General features: G+C 44.5%; 1 protein-coding gene across 5 annotated transcripts in view; it reads left to right on the top strand.

The window, feature by feature from the left end:
• HTR7 (5-hydroxytryptamine receptor 7) overlaps positions 1-20,291 on the top strand; it is a 59,197-nt gene that overhangs the window by 1,528 nt on the left and 37,378 nt on the right. The gene's annotated exons all lie outside the window — the stretch shown is intronic.

Raw genomic sequence — 20,291 nt, 5'->3', positions numbered from 1 at the left:
GGATGAGTAGCACAGTAGAGGGCACTTCCAGCAGAGGTCTCTGGTGCTTGCTTATTTTTGCTTTGGGAAGCTGTGAAGACAGTCTGTTTAGAAAAGCGGAGGGTAACTTTAAAAAAACCCCAAAACTCCAACCAAAGCAAGTTATTTCAAGTAAAGCCTGGCAGGATAGGTGCACAGGAGTGAAAGAGTCCTTCTGGGATGTCAGTCAGCAATGACGCTATTGTCCTGTTGGGAAACTTTGCTGCTAAACTCTATCTTTGTAAAGGAAAAAAAAAATCATCAAGACTAACACAAAGGACAAGGTTTATGCAGATTTTGCTCAAGTCTCAGTTTGCGTGACAGATTAAGCAGGCTTGTATCAATAACAACTTTACAGATGTACCATAGCCTCTTTACTGAATACAGTTATGAACATAGATCCCTTTGGGCCTGATTCTCCTCACGTTTACATCAGTGCAACTCAGTGGGATCACTCTTGATTCATTCATGAGCAAAGATGAGGTGTCTAGGCTTAGTTAGCTTTTGGTTATGCTGGTGCAGCTCTAGGACTGCCACATGCAATGTGGATTAATGCAACTGTGACTGAGAACAGAATTTGGTCCCTTTATGCTTTACTAGTGCTTTCTTCTCTGCTAAAGAGCCAAGCTGCTCCTCTTCTGAAGAAATAATTTGTAAAAACTTTGGATGCTAAAGTGATCCCAGTCAGTGTAATGACTGCTGTAGGACTTAGCAGTAATTAATTTCTAACGTTTTAAGAGCCAAATGACCTATTCTGCCAGTACCTTAGCTCTCCACAGCAGTAGGGAGGGGAGGCTGCTTGTTCCGTTTTGACGCAGGTTAGTCTGTAGATTATACTTCATGCCTCAAGGTACCAAAAAAGCAAGGCCAATGGAGTGAAGTGGAGTGCTGTTTCACCACCAATGTCCCTCTTTCCGTTGGGATATCCACTGTGCTGGGTGCCACAGTGCTGGCTCCATAAATCTTGTATCACCTGAGATTTCCTATGTCCAAAATGGTTTCACCAAAGGGCTGTTAAAGGTTTGCGTGTCCAGGTAGTGCAATGGAGCTGGAGCAAAGGATATAATCTGGTTCTTGTTGGAGCTAGTGAGATTTTTGCTGCTTCTGTCAAAAAACCTTGGCCATATCACATTTTTTAGAATATTTTGTGTGTTTCTGAATTTTCTATCGCAGAGAAATTGCTATGTGTTTTCTGTAAGACTCTGAAACCCTTAGATAATCATATTGGAACTGCAAGTTGATTTTATGAAACATCTGTCCCTTTCATTGGTCCCTTTCACAGCTGCTGGCATTGGTAGGGACACAGGAATTGCCTTACTGGAGCAGAGAAATGGTTCATGTAGTCTCACATCCTGTCTGAAATTGGCCTGTTTCAGTTACTTCAGAAGAAGGTGCAAAAATCTTGCAGTACACATTTATGGTTAAGATACTCTCCAGAAGAGTTTCCTGCAACAATCGGGGTATTTTTATGTCCCAAAATGTTAGGATTTATATCCATTCCAAAACACTTCTTTATCAGAATTTGCTGTTGCAGTGCTGCATACTTTTATTAACCCTGTAGATGGCCGGTGCTTATTCAGATCCTGATACAAACCTGGTGGTAAGTTCTATAAGCTAGCTTTGCCTGAGCCATAAAGTATTTTTTTTCATCAGTTTTTTAGATTTTCTGTCTTTAAATTTAATTCTTGTAAAGGGCAACTGCCTGATCTCCCCTCTCTCTACTGTTCATTGTTCTGTACTTGTCTCCAAGGTGAACAGTCCCATTTTTTCAGTTTCTCCATATGGAAGCTTTCCACATCTCTAACCATTCCTAGCTTCCCGTCTCTGAACCCCGTTTCCATTATTTCTGCTCTCTTTTTTGAGATAAAATAATCCAAACAGAACTGTCCAGGTAAGGATGTGCTACTGATGACAATATTATGGTATTTTTCACACCATTTCTTTTATCCTATCATTTTATTTGCTGTTTTTGGTACATTGAACAGACGTCTTCATTGAGCTGTCCATAATGATGCTCTCCCATCCTGAGGTATTATGGCTGAAGAAACAGTGTGACCTTTTAAGAATGAAGGCAAGGTAGATTTGCACCTTACAGATTAACTAAATCAGAGATGCATAAACTTTTGTAAGCAACACCTTGCTTCATCAGTGCTGTGAAGGACCCTTACGTGGGATTCAAAATGCCTTAAAGAGCATTTGATGGAAATGTCCACATATTTTTTTATCTTGCTGAAGGAAGAAATGTTGCTGGAATACAGAACTTCCATTATATCAAGAAATTATACACTAAGGCAGAAAGTAGTTGAAACTGATTGGATAGGAGATAAAGCAAAAGACACAGAGATGCCAGAGGATCAAGTAAGATACTGGTGCAAGTCTGACAAGGTCCTGTACACCGTGTTTAAGAGTACCAGCAACACCTAAATAGTGCCTCAAGCTTTCTGTGGCCTATCTGGCCCTGGAGTGAGTGAATTTTACCCTCTCCAGGAATAACTGCAGTATAGACTAAAGCTTGGCACTATGGAGTAGTGCCTGGAGCCTGTGTTGTTATCCAGTTTGTCTCCCCGCTCAGCAAGGGGGGCTAAGTTACCTTAGGACCCTTCTTTGTTTTTTTCATTTAGCGAACTCTAACTTTTACTGGAACAGAGATGGGAAGAGAGACAGTCCAAGGGAAATATTTGAAAGACTTCAGCGTTTAACGTACAGTAGTTTTTTGTTTTTGATTTTTGTTATGCTTTAAAAAAATCAGGAAGATTTCTGAGTTAATTTAGAAGGCAGGGAAAGTGGTTGTGATGTGAGATTACCTCCCTGCATCAGCCAATCAGTAGAAGATGCTTGCATGACTTAAATCCCACTGAAAATTAGAAGATTCTCAGACCTTGTGTTGGCTCCATGTGCAGGGGGAAATTTCACCCTCTGTTGTGATGCACAAGAAGAGTATGCTTGCAATTGTGTCAGCTCAGCTGAGTTCATATAATATGACTGAAAATGCCTGATATGTGGCTAGTGGGTACTCGCTGGATAGCCAGCTCCCATGGCTGGAAACCCAATTGCCTGTAATGTAATGTAGCAGGGATTTTCAGGTATGTTAAACTAACTCAACTGATAAGCACTCTCATTTGCTCCTTAAGATGCATACTCTAAGGTGGCCGTGTCCACATGAGCATGGACATTTGTTTCCCTGGGGACAAGAAGCAGCAACACACCGTGTGCATGGCAGGTTACCCTGGTGAGGTAGGGGAGGCTGAGGCCAGCACTGGGCTGGCCCCAGCAGCCTTACCTGGGGTCCTCCTGGGGCAGCAGCAGCAGTCCTGCTGCTCAAAGCCTGGCTGGCAGCCAGAGTGTGGCTCTGGCCAGCCAGGCTCTTGAACATGTAAAATGGGTATTTGTGCCCAAGTACTGACTTCAGAATTCACATGCAGGATGCGAGAAATGCACCCGTTGGGTGTAACTGAACATCTAAAGTTGTTTAAAGTTCTTGAACCAAAAAGGTAATCTGTATCACTGCTCCAAGTAGTAGTAATGAATGTCACGTTTAGACTGCCGGGCTGAAAGAAGCTCCCCCAGCCCTGAGCAGCACTGCGCAGTGTGGCAGGAGCTGCTGGAGATGAGGGGAGAAAAACAGCTATGCTGGGCCAAGCCACTTTCCCCTTGCCTGCAGCAGTTACTCCCCGTCCCGTTCCTGCTGCTCCTGAGCCACTCCGGGAGCAGGGGGGTGGGTAGGGGAGCTTCAGCTCAGCAGCTTGTGCCCCACGCATGGAGTCCAGCTGCAGCCCCCGCCCGGGCACCTTCCGCCCTCAAAGTAGGGTGGCCACCATAGAGAACATTCTGGTTTTCTGCTACTCTGTCTTCTATTGATACAAAACCCGATGCCTTTAGGTCATAAAAGTGCCCGGTTTCTTATCAACAGAGGACAACCAGGCTGTCCTCTATGATGGCCACTCTACTTCTAAGGCATCCTGGAGCTGGAGCTCCTTGGGCAGGGCATAAGCTTCTCGCCCCCCCACCCAGAGCAGCGCTGTGTGACATGGCCATGGTAGCAGCAGCTGGGACATAACAGCCCCCTGCGTCAGCCAGCCTGCAGCTGCTTGTGCAACTGCAGCCCTGGGTGCTGCACAGGGCAGGGGGCTTGGCAGTGGCTGCTGCCAGGCTTGGGGCCCACCAGCACCTCCAAGCTAGCTGGGGAAGCCTGCTTCCCAGCCAGCCCCCACCTGGTGGGGCCAGATGCCAGCGAGCAGGGCCCCCTGGAGGGGTGGCAGCATAGGCAGTGGAAGGGGAGGCTAATGGGGCTCAGTACCTCCCAACACAGGGCAGTAGGAGGCATTGCCTTAGGGCAGTCTGGCTGCAGGGTCCCGAAGCGGGGGGTGGGGAGGGGCAGGCACACTAAGCTACCCTGCATGCTCACAGGCAGGTAAGTTTCTTTTAATCTCTTTTTTTTTAATTTCCATGGGCTTGGAGGGAGGTCAGATGGAGACCCCCACAGTGCAGGAAAGAGTAGGGTAGGGGAAGGGTGAATCATCCACCCCTGTGACTGGCACTGTGGGGATTGTCCTGCAACCTGGCTGGGCCAGGTCCCCGTTTGCCATGAATGGGGTCCTGGCCTGGCTGGGTTGTGAGACAATCAGAGCCTGATGCCTCCACCAGAGGTGCAGTGCTAGGCAGCCAAGGTGTTGGGGGGAGAGGGCATGTGGCCCCCTGATCTTTGCACGGGTGAGGGTGGGCCACAGCTGCAACCTGGGCTCGGCCTCTACTGCATGTCTCTATACCTCAGAGCCTGGCACTACACCTCTGGCTCCCCACCCCTTGTCTGCACACACACTGAGGGGACAGGAGGGGTCTTATTCTACCGCTCAGCGGTGGCAAAGATCAAAATGGGCAGACCCCCAGGGGCAGTGTGGTAGAGGGGAGAATAATCTCTGTCCTTGCCCTGCTGCCTCAGGGGCCACCCTGGCTCACTGCTGCAGCAGTGAGGGGGGAGCATCTGACAGGCTGGGCTCAGGTCCCGGCCGATGGGACAGGGAGGGTGGAATTAAATCCCTCTCTGGCCAGACCCCTGCCCTTGCCTGTTCCTGCCCAGGCTGGGGAGCAGAGAGGTGGGGCCAGCCCTACTGGGCTGGAGTAGAGTGTCTGGTCCAGAGAGCATGCCGGGATGCTGGGGGACTCTAGTTCAAGTGAAACCAGTAAGTGGTCTGGGACAGACATTGCATAAACTGGTTTAAGCCAAATCAGTTAAGGCTGATATACTACATTCAACCAGGTTTATCTTCAACTGGTTTTAGCCATTTTGAAACTGGTTTATGTGCACTGAATGTCTGTTCTGTTACAGGTTTAACCAGTTTCTTTCTGTACACAAACCGGTTTATGTGTAATGTTTGTCTCTAGCATTCAGCATCCATACAGAAAGCAGTTCATCTAAGATCTGTTGTCCATTTCTACAGTAGTGTCACAGTACTTTTTATTTACAGGGTTCTTCAATTTTATGCATACTGGATAGGTTCATAATTCACTGAATTAAATAACATAGTGCTGGTCCCAGCATTTGCTTATTTCTTTTATTTGTTTATGTGTATACATGGCTTAAGTACATAGCAACTTTCATCCTCAATGTCTGCTTTGTAATGCTATGGTACTCTAGTTAACTGCCTAGTAGTCTTGAAAGGGAAGCAGCTGTCAAAGGGCTGTGATTAGAACCCTTGGAAGTGAAGGGAGCTAGTTACTTCTGGAGCTGCTATTACCATAGCACCTGTAGTGCTGTGTGTTGTAATGGGTATTGTCTACATTAAGTGTGGATTAGCATCTAGCCTTTTTTTAGGCCTGGGTCTATACTTCATAATAGAGTGCACTGTATGCAGGATTGAATTGAGTGGAGAATCTAGATGATCCCTTTGCAAATATCAAACATTAGAATTTCATGCTTTTTTCAGGCCACATCATCCCTTCTACATTCACAAGATCTAATCCTCTATGAATCCACTTCATGGAGTACAGAAATAAGAAGTCTCACCTCAGTGGCAGCTGTCCTTTATCTTGTGGGCATCTCTGTAAGAACAGAGATACTTGCCTACAGAAAGGTGACAAAGGATGGGACTGATGGAATTGAGCTTCATTGAGCTCCAGGAGGATTCCAGATGCTGTATTTCATGGTGTATAGGTTGGGTTTTGAAGCTCAATTTTAGTCTTAAAAATCAAACTGGACTCATACGCTGTGCTGGTACCACTCACAGGGGTTGGGACTGTGCCAGTTGAGCCCCAAGCCTGTCCTTGTCTCCATCCCTGTCCCCTGCGAGTAGCGCTGAGCCTGGCGCTGCTCAAAAGGGATGGGGCTGGGCTCGGCTGCTATTTACCCATCCTTTGGTGCAGGACCTGTCCCGCACCCCGGAGAGTTTTGGAGGAACACACTGGTTGTAGAGACCTTGGCAGCATGGTTATCCTTCAGGAAATGGTAGTTTACTATAAATACCTAATGTTTTTTTCTGTAAATCTTCTCTTCTGACCCTTCAGCATGGGGAATTACAGCACTTGAGCCTGCACTCAAGGGCATATCCAGATTATATTGTTCCTTGGGGATAGCTAGCAGTAGTACAGTTTTGGGCCACTGCTAGCTGTTCCCTGAGAATGCCCCTGCACATGTGCTCTGGAGTGGGGCAAAATGCCCCAGGTCAGGTAGGGGGAGAGTGAAGCCTTACCTGGGGTCCTGAGAGCCTCCTGGGGCTGCAGCAGTGGTGATCCAGGCATCGAGACCCCCACAGTGCAGGAGAGAGTGGGGTAGGGTGAATCCTTCACCCCTGTAACTGGCCCACTCCCTCCTGCACTGTGGGGATTATCCCACGACCTAGCAGGGCTGGGGACCCATTTGCTGTGAATGGGGTCCTGGCCTGGCTATGTTGCAGGACCTGACCAGTAGCTGGAGAGTGGCTCTAGCTAGCCAAGATCTGGTTTTGCTCAGTCTGCACTTTACAAAGAACAATTTGGAAATATGTTTTACTTAAATTACAAGTACAGTTCTGTGCCTTTTCAGTATGTGTATAAGGCAGAGACTGAATAGATGTAGGGCCTAAAAGACAGTAAATTGGAAATTACATACATTACATAAAATGTCAATGCTGACAAACATTTAGGAATAAGGGGAAGAACCTGCTCCTATTGAAGCCAGGAGTGTTTTGTCATTGACCTGGGTGGGAGCAGAATGTGAACCTGCGTGCATCTCATGATCGCACAGTAGAAGCTGATGGGAGGGAACCTTAGGAAGACTGGAGGATGCAGTAGAAAGAAATTTATGCTTAATATTCTTTTGTTATCATTATGTGCATTACTCGTAGAACAAAAACGGAATGCTCCAAATGGAGAAATGCAAGAAAATCTGTAGCTTAGTCTAAAAATTGCTATGAGGACCAAATTCTCCATCAATGGCTAACTGATATTAGGACATAACCTTTACATCTATGCCTTTCATTGCAACAGTCTTGTTTTATTTTTCATCTGAAACTATCCACTGATGCCTGTTCCGAAACTCTTGTTGCCTAATTTTTCAGACGTGATGAATGATTTGGGGTGCCTCAATTTTTGGGGGTTCAAGTTGACACTTCAGAGGAGGCCTGGTGTTCAGAGAGGGAACATCACCTTTTTTTTTTTTTATAGCAGGGCTCCTTAAATGATATGTAAACACTGAGCATTGTGAACAAAGCTAGCTATTTTTGAAAAATACATTCTATACATTGAAAAGGGATTATTCCCTGTTTTCACCTGCTGCACAGGGGGTAAGGGGGAGGGGAGACAGGGCTACAGTTCAAGATGTTGTTTAATATCTGGTTCCTGCTTTGATGTAATAGCAAGAATATTTTTCTTAATAATGATAAAAGATAAGTTACACAGCTTACATCAAAGCTGTGAAGACATTTAATGGGTAATAGAGACATTTGAAAATGGACTTCGGTCATCATAAAGATTTCCATGAGTGAAGTCTGATTTGAATCTGCTTCAACTTGACAAAATGAAAGAGATGCTAGAATTTTTTGCTTTATACATTTTCTAATATACAGGTTGGCAATCTATGGTCCATGGGCTGGATGTGGCCCACAACAACTCAGGGAATACACCGCCCGCTCTAGCCACAGCAGAAGAGGTGCCTTTTCCAGTGCCCTGTTGCCTGGTGTGCCTGCTGCAGCAGAAGAGGCATCCCTGGAGTTCTGGGGCCTGCCTTTTTTCTCTCTATTCCCATCGCAGCATCTGCTGATTGCTGGGGAGGTGTGGGGATGCAGCCTACAGGAGGAGCTGGGTTGTAGGTAGTGGCCTGCAGTGGGAAAAGGTTGCCAGCTCTGTTGTAATGCATTAGAGCTATGTCTTATCGTCAAATCTATGCATCAAGTTAGAAACCAATCTCTACCAGCATTTAACATGCTGGGAAAATGGAGTATATTTGCATTGATTTGTATATCCATGCACTGTAGCCTTCAACTGAATCAATACTATATTATTAAATATTGAGGCATTTTGTAGTCCATTAGGGACTTGTGAAGCAATTGTTCTAAGATTTGTGTAGGGGAGAGAACCTACAGCACTACATTGCTGGTGACATACTGTATATCAGTGCCTAGGGACTAACATTACACATAAACTTGTTTAAGTGATCAGAAACTAATTTAAATCTGTAACAGAACAGATGACCAGTCCACATAAACCAGTTTGAAAATTGGCTGAAACTAGTTTGAGATAAATCTGGTTAAATGTAGTATCAGACTTAACTGATTTGCATCAAACTAGTTTATGCAATGTCTGTTCCAGACCCCTTGCTGGCTTAATTTTAAACCAGACTCCCCCAGCATCCTTACATGCTCTCTGCACTGGGCTCTCTGCTCCACAGCAGAGCTGACCCCTCCCCTCTGCTCCCTGGCTGGAGCTCAGGAGAGACTGCAAGCATCTGCCTGGTTTCCCCCTGATCCCCACTTTGCCTCTCCACTCCGTGATAATTAGGGATTTCCCTGTCCCCACTGCCTTATGCAGACACCTCTCAGCATTAGCTAGCAGATCACATGCTGGCTACTGTCTGACCTGTGGCAGATGGCACAAAGGCAGAATCAATAGGTAGCTGGTAATGTCCTTCTGTTGTTTTCTTAATGTGGTGAAAAAGAGTGGTATCAATTCCCTGTTGGGCTGTTCAGAAGGAGTGGAGGGGACGGCTCCCTAATCATAGCATCCTGCTGGGGCCTGGCCCCTCAGGTCAGCACTCTGGAAGGGAAGGGAGGGCTGCTTTAGCACACCCTGGCTTCTAGCCTGAGCCACTGCAAGCATGTGCCTGCATGTTTGGGATGTCTGCACAGTTACAAATTTATTTAGTCTAGTGAGGTTAGACTAACTTGAAAAGATTTAAGCAATTCAGGCTCAGGCTTTTTGAATGTCCATCCATAGCCAGAAGGAAAAGTTTCTCCAAATACACTTCTTAAAGAATCTAAAAGTTAAAAATAAGTAAAAGTTTTACTTCTTATAATATTAAATATTTTTAGGATTATTTTGCACATTAATGACATGCTACATCATGGAATTGTTGTGGCATCTTCAATCAGATATAAATAAAAGAAAATCCAATGACACAGTTTAGTATTATGAGTAGGCATGTTTTTCAGCTACCATTTAAATTAACCTTGAAGTCTGTGCTTTGTTCTTGTGGGCTCAGTCTTGCATTCATTTGTTCCCGGAATGGAATCAAGGATCAGTCCCTTAATGTTAAGATATTAATAGAATTGAGGACATTTGGCTTCTTTAGGACAGAACAGCTTTCTTATTCTGAAGAAACTTCTCTGCACACAGTATCAGTGACTGACAGTAAGTGTATTACAGATTTTGGTGTTAGTGTTTGTCAGACTGCCACCTTAGTCCATGAATACTTGTGGTAGTATTTTTAGCATTTGGTTAACATTGCTGAAGCCTAAGCAGTGTGCCAAACAGGTCCCTGCCCAAGTTACATTTCATGCACTACAGAGGTAGATTCTCTCTCTAAGTATGTCAAATAATCTGTATCTGTTTTTCTGATGGATGCCACTCATCTTGTTTTAGATTAAAAGATTACAGTAATTGGCAGGTTCCCATAGGCTGGAGCTTCCTCCCCAGCTGTTTGCTTTGATGTGCTGAGCAGTGGAAAGCTGCTCTAAAGGGAGAAACAAAAATTCCTGCATCTTTGGAAAATCTGTGGCTTTTTTTTATCTCACCTACTGTCTTCCATTCCTCCTAGGGGCATGCTGAGGATTGGGCAGACAGAGCAGGGAGAGTTTTGCTTGGTCCCTGATGAACACTGTCAGTAAGATTATTTCAGTTAGTACAATTTAGAGAAGCCTTTATGCTGCTGACTCAAGGGTGTGGAAAGATGGCTGAGAATCATTTTCCCTTTCCTTGCTGTGCAAAATCAGGTTCTGGCCCACTATATTTGGAATAAAAGACCTTTGAAAGATATTGTTCAGTTGAAGGAAAAGTGACAGCTTTTGCCTGAACTTGGAAGGTCTGGAATAGGGCCTGAGTGAGTGGGGTCTGCCAAGTGGTAACTGTTACAAAGAAAAGTATGCACTGGAATTAAAATTCTGAAATAACAGTTTAAAATGAAGATCCTAAACTATTGCTAAATTCTGCCATTTTAAAAGTGTTTTGTAAAATGCAGTTTCATTTAGTTGCAAACTTCCATGTCTAACTTTTCCTGTTAATGCAGAAAACAGTCATTTTTATGAAGTGGCTGCCTTTAAACAGGCTTGTTTTCATGCAAACAGAAAATATTATCAGAGAGAAAGTTACCAGGCAGCTCAAAACCTTGGTGAAAATTCTTGCTACTAAGCAGGGGTCTCTTGCCTTCAGAGAGATCCGTTAGTTAAAGTGCTAGGTGTTATGGAACATAGAGGACCTTGCATTTTACATTCAAGCACTATTTTAGCTGTTTAACAGAAGTGATCTACTCTTAAACTGTTAAGGAGCTGATGAGCTTCGAACATTAGAGAGTTGTCATTTTTAGAAACACTTAGGTCACTAGGTGACTTTAAAGCTTTAAGAGACATTTCAGTTTCTACTTTAAAGTGTTTTGAACTGGGCAAATCAGATTTCTGCTATTTTCCCTAAAATCTTGGTTGGGTAAAAAGCTTATTGCTCCTTCAAGCCACCCTTAACTTGAAAAGCCAAAACCTGCCTGATTTACAGTCGAGCTCTGGACTGACTATAGCACCACTTGGGGTTTGCAATTTAGACTGCTTTGCAGAAGGAAGTCAAGAATAACACTTGCCAAAACCCAAAGGAAGCCCAGCAGGAGGAGCAAGGGTTCCTGAACTTGCCTGTTTTGTTATTGCTGAAAACTCATGGTAGTATAGGCTGCACCTTGTTTTGAGAAACTGGTTCACTTCCACTCAATCAATTTTCTCACCTTTGTCCTTTTGGCTAGAGACAGACATTCAAAAAGCCTGAGCTTCAACTGATTAAATCTTTGCAGCTTAGTCTAACCTGGATAGGCTAAAACAGTTTGTAACTGCACAGACCTCCCAAACATGCAGGCAGATGCCTGCAGTGGCTCCAGCTAGAAGCTGGGGGGGTGCTAGAGCAGCCCTCCCTTCCCTTCTACAGTGCTGAGCTGAGGGGGATGTGGCCAGACCCAGCAGGACTCTATGATTAGGGAGGGATTCCCTACCCCCTCCTGAGTGGCCCCTCAGGGAATTGATAACTGTGTTTATCACCCCTAATTCATTGTTTATCACCCCATTAAGAAAACAGAGTGACATTACAAGCTACCTGTTGATTCTGCCTTTGTCCTGTCTGCCACAATGTGAACTGTAACCAGAATGTGGTCTGGTAGCTTATACATAGACACCTCTCAGCGAGGCCAAGGGGAGAGGGGAATTCCTGCTTAGCAGGGAGCGGTGAGGGAGAGGAGCCTGCAGTCTCCACCAGAGCTCCAGCCAGGGAGCAGAGATGAGGGGCCAGCCCTGCAGTGGAGCAGAGAGCCGTGCTCAGCCTGGAGAACGTGCTGGGATGCTGGGGGAGTCTTGTTTTACTTAAATCTGCAAGGAGTCTAGAACAGACATTCCGTAAAATGTCTTTGGGTTTGACCCAAATCAGTTAAGTCTGATAAACCTGGTTGAATGTAGAAAAAGGCTAAAACCAGTTTGAGATACTAACTGGTTTATGTGCACTGAACAGCTGTTCTGTTACAGGTTTAAACATGTTTCTGATCACTTAAACTTGTTTATGTGTAATGTGTGTCTCTAGCCTTTGAGACCTAGCTCTTATAGTCAGCAGTCAAAGCCATAAGGAGTATCTATTACTTCTCATCCCCTCGGAGGAAGAAAATTAGAGTTTTATCTCTTCACTCCATTGTTCTTATTCACTCTGCTACTGCCTTATAGGTCTTAGTTTGTAGTCACTAGTGGGATTCAGACCCACAGTTCCAGGGGAGACTGACCTGAATGCATCATAGCTGCCAGGTTTTGGCAACATAAAGGCTCTGATGTGTGTCAATCAGAAGACAATCAGTGCTGCTTTTGGGAGAAGTGTCACATCGAAGAGAGTGGCTGCTTGTTAGACAGGTTCTTAGTGACCAAGTCCATTAATCCTTCATAGTAATGTTGCAGACTGGAATGGTGAGGTGGCTGCTGGCAGTGAATTTGGGCTTGGTACAAGTGCAAGCTGTGTTCCTGAGAGGGCAGGAGAGGGGAAGTGGAGCTAGAGGGGAAGGGAGATCTGAAGAGGTATTCTTAACAGTGCTTGAACATCAGGTCAGCAAGAAGTGCCAGTTAAACATGGGCTATACTGGCCTAACTTAACCTTTGAGACTTGGAGACAGATCAGACTTTTCCCCTACAAGGAAAGCTAGATTGGTGAAAGATGACAATTTCAGCCATCACAGATGGGCAGAAGAGCTTAGACACCTACATTTTGTTTGTCTCTATATTTACAAAGTCATGTGAAATTAGAGTCCAGGAATGTTATCACGTACCATATGCTTCCTGAGATTGAAAAGCTGACTTTTTTTTTGTTTTAAGCTGTACTCAGCCTTAGAAAATGAACACTGCTTAACATTTTAAAATAATTTTGACAATATTAGAAGCCTGTGCATAATATTAGTACCATCATAAAACCCAAAGTGAAAAACAGGACAGCTATAGAGGTAGTTCCAATCATTAATAATTGTTTGCCACTAACAATTGCACCCTCATGCACTTCTGTTGACTTTAATAAAAACTGCACATGCTCATCCACCCACCCATTTTGGGCAGAATTTAGCTTTTTCTCCTTGGAGTTAATATGCTAGTGGCTTTGGTTTTCTTGTTTTGTTTTCCTTTTCATTCAGATAATTTCACAGAAGGCATCCAAATTGTTGAGTATTTTGATATATGCAAATTACTAGCGGTTTTAGAAATGTTGGAATATAAACAACCCAGAAAATGAGTCACATCTCTGCAATAAACCCCATTCCTTGGCAAGGGCACAAGCAAAGACTGAAAGTGCTAATAGCTGCAGCAGTGCTAATGCACACAACTGACGTTTACATTTTAAGGAAAGACAAATTACTTTATGCGGGGCTGCTTAACTTGTGGGCGAGATCCAGCTCACAGAGCTTTGGCTTCTAGCCCACTGAGCTTCCCATGTGGTGGCAAACTTGGGGGCAGGGGAGCGGCAACTAATACTGCTACCCTCATCCCCTGCTGCCAAATTTCCAAGCTTTGCACTGCTAGGTTGGGGCCAGGCCAAACACCCTTCACTCCCTTTCTCACAGCTGGATCAGGGCCAGGCCACACCCTTCACATCTGGCCATGCCCACTAGCCAGATTTGGCCCACAGATGGAGTGGGCACTGCCCATCCAGCCCATGGGGCAACAAAGTTGAGCACCACTGATAGGGGATTAAACCACATGGAATTGCTCTGTGTGTGTTCCAGTTAAGGTGCTAGGAAGCAGAAGAAAAGATAAATTTATTGCAATTTGCTGTTAATAAAATCATTTTATTAATACATGAGATGACTTCTCAATCAAGAAGCCTGAGGAAAAAGACTTACTTCACTAAGGAAAATATGCAACTCTAGGCTTAATCCTGAATCTGCCCCATAAACAAGGAGCAGTGCTTTCCTTAGAAGAGGCAAGGAGAGACCCACACCGTTTACCACTGCTCTGAGGGAGAAGACTCAACATTAGGCCTTAACCCAGCAGAGCGTTCTTCCCCTGGTGCACTTGTGTATGGGTGCATTGTGGGAGGTAGAGACAAAGCCTAACTTTTTCCCTAACCTTTCCATATTACCCTTCTTACATGGAAAGCAAAGAAATCTAGTGGGTCTGTGGATTCTGAAGCAAGGAGGGATATAATACCCCCTTACTGGCACCTCTTTTTAAACCAGGTCATGATCTGGCCCTCTGTATCCAGAAAAACGAAGTAGTGAACTGTGGGAAATTTTGAAATTTTTTCCATGCTCATACTGCTAGTCAATCTGAATCTTCTTTACTACAAGAACTGGATTAAAGCAAGTTAAGTACTGGGGTTGGGACAGGTTAAAGTAGATTAAAGAAAGGAAGAAAGTTTGCAATCTGTTTATGGGAGGTCTCAGAGCCCAGAAACTCCCAAGCGAGGCCTCAGCTGCTCTTATTTCAGGTTCTTCCATTTCATCAGCCAGTACAGGAGCAGAGGAGTAAAAGCTGACCTCTGATCTGCTTCAGAGCAGATGGTACAGAATGGGGGTGACTGATGCCTCCTGAGTTTGGGGAGGGCACAATTTGTGGGTGGGCCCAGGGCAGGGCAAAAGCACCATATCCACACCTATAAATCTGTGGCTTGGTGCCTCCCCACGCCCCCCCCCCCAACATGCCACCAGCCCATGTGACAAAAAAATTTGCCCCGTCCTGAGTAGGGCCGAGTTGGGGGCCAATCTTGGGGAAGGGACATGTGCCCCCCATTCCCCTCTTACCAGTCACCTGTAGTACAGAACCTCTTGCTAATAGTACATGTTATCTAGGTGAACAGTCCAGCAGCAAAATCTTGTTTAGTACAACAGTAATGCTTAAGGTTTGCCATAATTTTCTTGAGAGTATTTGAGTGCTGCCAAAAGGCTGAGATTATGAAGGGAAGTTAAGATAAAATTTTGGTCCCAATTTAGCCACCCATGCTCATGCTGAATCGTATTCATCAAGGTTAACGTGAGTAAGTATGGCTGGATCTTTGACTTGTGCATACATAGACATAGCCTCATTTTGTCATATGGGTAGCTTGAAAACCATTAGACCTAGTCCAAAAAATTCAGCACTTCTTAATGAAAAGGCAACTGATCTTTGAAATAAAGTACTTAGCTTTTATTGACCTTTAATGTCTATGGGATTTGTTTCAGGAACAGCCATTTACAAAGGCATGTTATGCAAGTAAACCACTTAAAAATAGAAAAAAATCTTCATCATATAAAATTGTTGTCTTGATTTTTTTTCAATAGATTACAACAGCTCCTGAAAGTTAAGTACATTGTACATCCATTTATGATATCGAGAACTCATGTAATGAATTACCTGATGCCATGGCCCTGAGAATAAATTTGTCACAGAAAACAGAAGTTCATGATTTCAACATATTATGAAATTTGGAATTTATCACCATAAAAAAATGGAAACCATGAAAACGTGGTGTGATTATTGTTAAATTCTGTGTATCTGGAAGCAACAGATGCTGAGAGGATTCTCCAAAAAAAATCCTTAATATGGGTTTCTAATTTTTTTTCTTACGGTTTGTTTGTAGTAAAACTAAACATTTATTAAATGTTTGAGGAGTGTAGATTACCGTGGAGAAAATAGATGATCCATGAACAGACTCATGGCATGTTTATCTATGCAAGAAATAACATGGAAATATTTAAGAACAAACCCAAACAGCTGCTGGTATTCTTTTGATGAATACTTCCTTTTAATAACTAATTAAGGTGTTTTGCTGCTGCATACAATATGGTTCCTCCAGTTCTCAAGACGTACCGTCTTTGTGTGAAGTTACAGGACATTAGTTTCCATTTCAGTTTAGGAGTCTGTAATTGGATGAACCCTTTTTTGGCATGCACAACTCTCAGCTATGCTGCCATCTTTCAAGATGGCATTGTCCTGTGTATACCAGCTTTATTTTTGCTAAATTGATTGCTAGCACAACACAAGCTTTGGGGTTTTTTTTGTTTTGTTTTTTTTAAAGTGTCATGAAACGAGAAGTTAAAATGTCAGACTTTTCCTATGAATAAAAGAAACCTGAGGAATGGGGCTAACTTCCAAACATGGGTAACTGATGGTAGGCTCCTAAATAATGCCTACCACACAGCGTAGAGTGTGAGGGCAGAGAGAAGACCTGCCGCTTGCCAGTGGGAAGTGTAACCTCCAGTGGTGTGAGGTCGGAAGGACTGCCTTCTGCTGATCCTATTCTAACTGCATTGAACTCAGTTTATAGATGGTACATTTTTCTAGATTTAAGCTAGACGACAGCCGTCACTATGTATGTGTGGACGTCTGCAGTCCGAATTCAAATTGGCTCCAGTCTGAATGAACTAATCCTCATTGAAGGAGGATTAAAATTAATGCAGACTAGGGCAGTCCAAATTAGGCAATTTAAACTGCATTGATTAACATGTATATACAACATTGCTTTTAGGAAAAACAGTCCTTAGGAAGTCAGATAAGCATTGCAAACACCAATCCCCTCAAGGGAAACTCAACTGGGTTTTTACAACACAACAGAGGCTATCAGACACAAAGTAACACCTTCACAAAGTCAAATATTCAAACAACACCTATCCTGACTAAGCCGCCAGCCCTGCCCAAGCATACTAGCTACTGGTCTGTGAAGGGGGCAACTCCCTTTGATCATCTATTAACCCGTAATTGAATTGAAATTTAATTTGAACTGTGTGATGCAAATCCCTATATCATAGTTTAGAAAACAGTACACACATTTACAAGTGGCCATGGAGACCTGTAGGGTGCAGTGATCCTTAAAGCAGATGAGACAGAACTGAGATGTTGGGGAAAGGAGAAGGAAAATCTAAATTACCTTTGAGGGGATACTAGGGGAGGGTTTTTATCTTCAGCTGCCCTACAACTACCTTAAAAAAATCATTGCTTCAAAAAGCTATTCTGGCTAGCAGTTCAGAAGTGTTCACTGTGCTGATTGAGGACCATTCACTGATAATTAGGTTTGCCCATAAGTTACTAAGTTATCTGTTAACCATCTATACTATAAACTTAAATGCTTAATACCAGAGCCTGACTGGAAGTTCTGTTAAACTTTTGGGTATGAGGTCAACGAATCTGGTGCCCACATACTAATCCTCCTTTTTCTGCAGCATGTTTGAAATTTACCCAGATATTTTCAAACACTAAGATCATTCTTCCCAGCTCCTGACTTCTACCCAACTTCCACTCTTCTGAAATTACAAGAGCCTGCAAGGGATCCTGGGGTAACTGCTAGTACCATGTTCCAGAAATAAGCAGCCAATATGAACAGCTGTGATACAGGGAAGGGTGACTCAAAAGGCTTGGGCTGGTTGAGGCCAACCTCAGGTTCAACTCTAAATTTTAATTTAGACATACTTAGTGGCTACTTTAGAGCTAGACTTAAAAACAACTGAATTTAAGACCTAGCTTTGCTACATCTAATTTTGTTGTGTTTGACCCTGTAGTGCAAGGGTTGTCAACTGGGGGTACTTGGGAAGGCCTTAGAGGGTATGCGGCAGCAGCATGTAGAAGCAGGGGTACTTGGGAAGTGGCGATGCAGGGGGTGGGGCCACCACCACCATCTATCACTCCGTGTTGCTACCATGTGCCATTTCCCTGTGTCCAAGTACCCCTGCTTCTTCGTGCTGCTGGCTTTGCGTCCAGCTGACCAGGGGGGTAGAGGGGCGTTGCCTATGGCTGGCTGCACATGAAGCTGGTGGTGAAGAGAAGTGGGGATACTTGGGCGCAGAAAAGTGGCGTGGGGTGGGGCCACTGCCCCCATCCATCACTTTGTGGCACCGCCAGGCACCACTTTCCTGTGCCCAAGCATCCCCACTTCTCCACGCTGCCAGCTTCACATGTGGCTGGCTGTCAGCACCCCCTCCCCCTCCGGTGTGTGACAGTGGCACTGAGTGCATGTGCAAGCTCCCTGCACCACTGCCACACACTGATGGGGGGAGGGGGTGCTGACAGACATGAAGCTGGCAGCAAGGAGAAGCAGGGGTACTTGGGTGGGGGAAAGCGGTGCCCAGTGGTAACACTGAGTGTATAGATGGCAGTGGTGGCCATGTGCAAGCTCCCTGTGCCACTGGCTCCATGTCTGGCTGGCTGTCAGCACCCCCTCCTCTGGCTGGCTTCCAGCACCCCTCCCATGCTCTGCATCCAGAAGGGGTACCCACCAGAAGAGGTACCCTGTTTAAAAAATGTTGAAAACCTCTCCCGTAGTGTACTACTCCTTGTGTAGGAAACTGAAGCTCCCTAACAATCCACAAGGGAGATTTAAGCACCTTTGAATGAGTAATGAGTAAAATTCAAGAGTAAATTGGATGTTTATCTTGCTGGGATCCTATGGCCCTAGCTGATGCCCTGCCCTTTGGGTGTGGGGCTGGACTCGATGATCTTCCAAGGTCCCTTCCAGCCCTAATGTCTATGAAATCTATGAATGAGATCCAAAGAAAACAGCCTGCTGAGTGGCAGCCATCCAAAACTAGTCAATATAAAAAAAGTTGAACACAGAAACATTTCTCTGGGGCTTAAGTGCCTTACTTAGTATTTTAGGGAGCCACGTCCTCCCACTTAAACTCATAGCTTTAGCACTCTTGTGAAAGTAAGATAAGGTAATCCATTCCTTCAAAGGAGAGCAGGCATGGTCATTTTTTTAAAGGACGGGGGGTAACCACCTGCCTTCTTTTTAAAGAATAAGTCAGTATTTAAATTTTTTCTAGGAACAAGGAAGCCTGTGTTCAGTTCCCTCCTCAAACACAGGGGATTACCATCTTCCACCAGAGTTAACAAAACAACCACCAGCTTAAAGGTTAATCAAGGTGGGATACTCTCTACCCTTCCTTTTGATACTATTCCATTGTGCATGACATTCAAGATACATTGGGCCAAAGGACATGCTCTGTATCCTAGTGTTTAGAGTATACACGTGCCAAGAGGATATCCTGTATTCCAGTCCAATGACTGTCCAATGGCTTTCATGTAAAATGCATGAACAGCTGTTGGAGCAAGTGCCACCAAAATATCAGGAAAATAAAAATAAGATGTCATCGAATATCAGGGAATGAAATGATGTTGTAGAATGTTGCATTAGAAAGTCCTGGAAACACATAGTGGCTGATAGTTCTCAGCAGGGACCCAGCAGGAAGAAGCCTGGCATCCCAGATACCACTGTGGTTGCTTCCTTTAGTGTTTCATAGTTTCATAGTTTCTAGGGTCGGAAGGGACCTGAGCAGATCATCTAGTCCGACCCCCTGCCATGGCAGGAAAGAGTACTGGGGTCAAACCGGCAGGAAAGAATACTGAGGCTCCAGTGTCGCTGCTTTTACTTGGGTGCTTGGCAGCACAAGAACTGCAGTGGTGTAGCCCCAGCAGCACTGTGGTTTGTTCCTGTGGGAGCAGACAAGCTCCTGGACAAAAGCGGCAGTGCTGGCACCCCAGCAGTACTACAGGAAGAAGCCTGGTATTGTGGGTTTTTGGTTGCTCTTGTGGGAAAAGACTGTAGTTCTGGACTTGTACCTGTGGTGCAGCTGGGGCTCCAGCACTGAAGCTCTCGCCCACTTGCCTGCCACAGCAGAAAGGTCCTCATTGCATGCATGGTCAAGGTAAAGTCTGCGGGCTAGATGACCTGGCTGTATAGGCCAAATTCAGCCCATGGACCCCGTTTTATAATTTTTGTTTTTTCTCCACTGAAACCAAGTTTTGAAATACTTCCTGAGACAGAATTTCTATACCGCACAACAGAATATCCAGACAAATTGTGGCTTTAGTCAAAGACAGCTAAATCTCTCCCCAGTGATTGCAGCAGGGTTTTTGTTTGCCTGAGATTAATTTGTTCCTTCTGCTCCAAAGTAATGCTCTAATAGTATTTTAGCAATAAATGTTTCACACAAGTTAATGTTGCCCACTTATTTGTTCAGTGGAGAGGAGGCATGCATAGGTGGTATTTAGAAGGACAGTGCTACTGACTGAGAACATTCATCTCTCAGTCTCCAAGGTAATAGTCCAGCACCTTATTTCATCTTGGATTTTGTCTGCAAATTAGAATTACTGTGACTCATTGCGAATGTGACTGTCAGCAGCGTTCCC

This window comes from Crocodylus siamensis, chromosome 7 (genome assembly GCF_052110815.1).
Source record: "Crocodylus siamensis isolate JL-2025a chromosome 7, ASM5211081v1, whole genome shotgun sequence".
In the NCBI taxonomy this organism is placed as follows: domain Eukaryota; kingdom Metazoa; phylum Chordata; order Crocodylia; family Crocodylidae; genus Crocodylus; species Crocodylus siamensis.
This window is presented reverse-complemented; position numbering and strand designations above follow the sequence as displayed.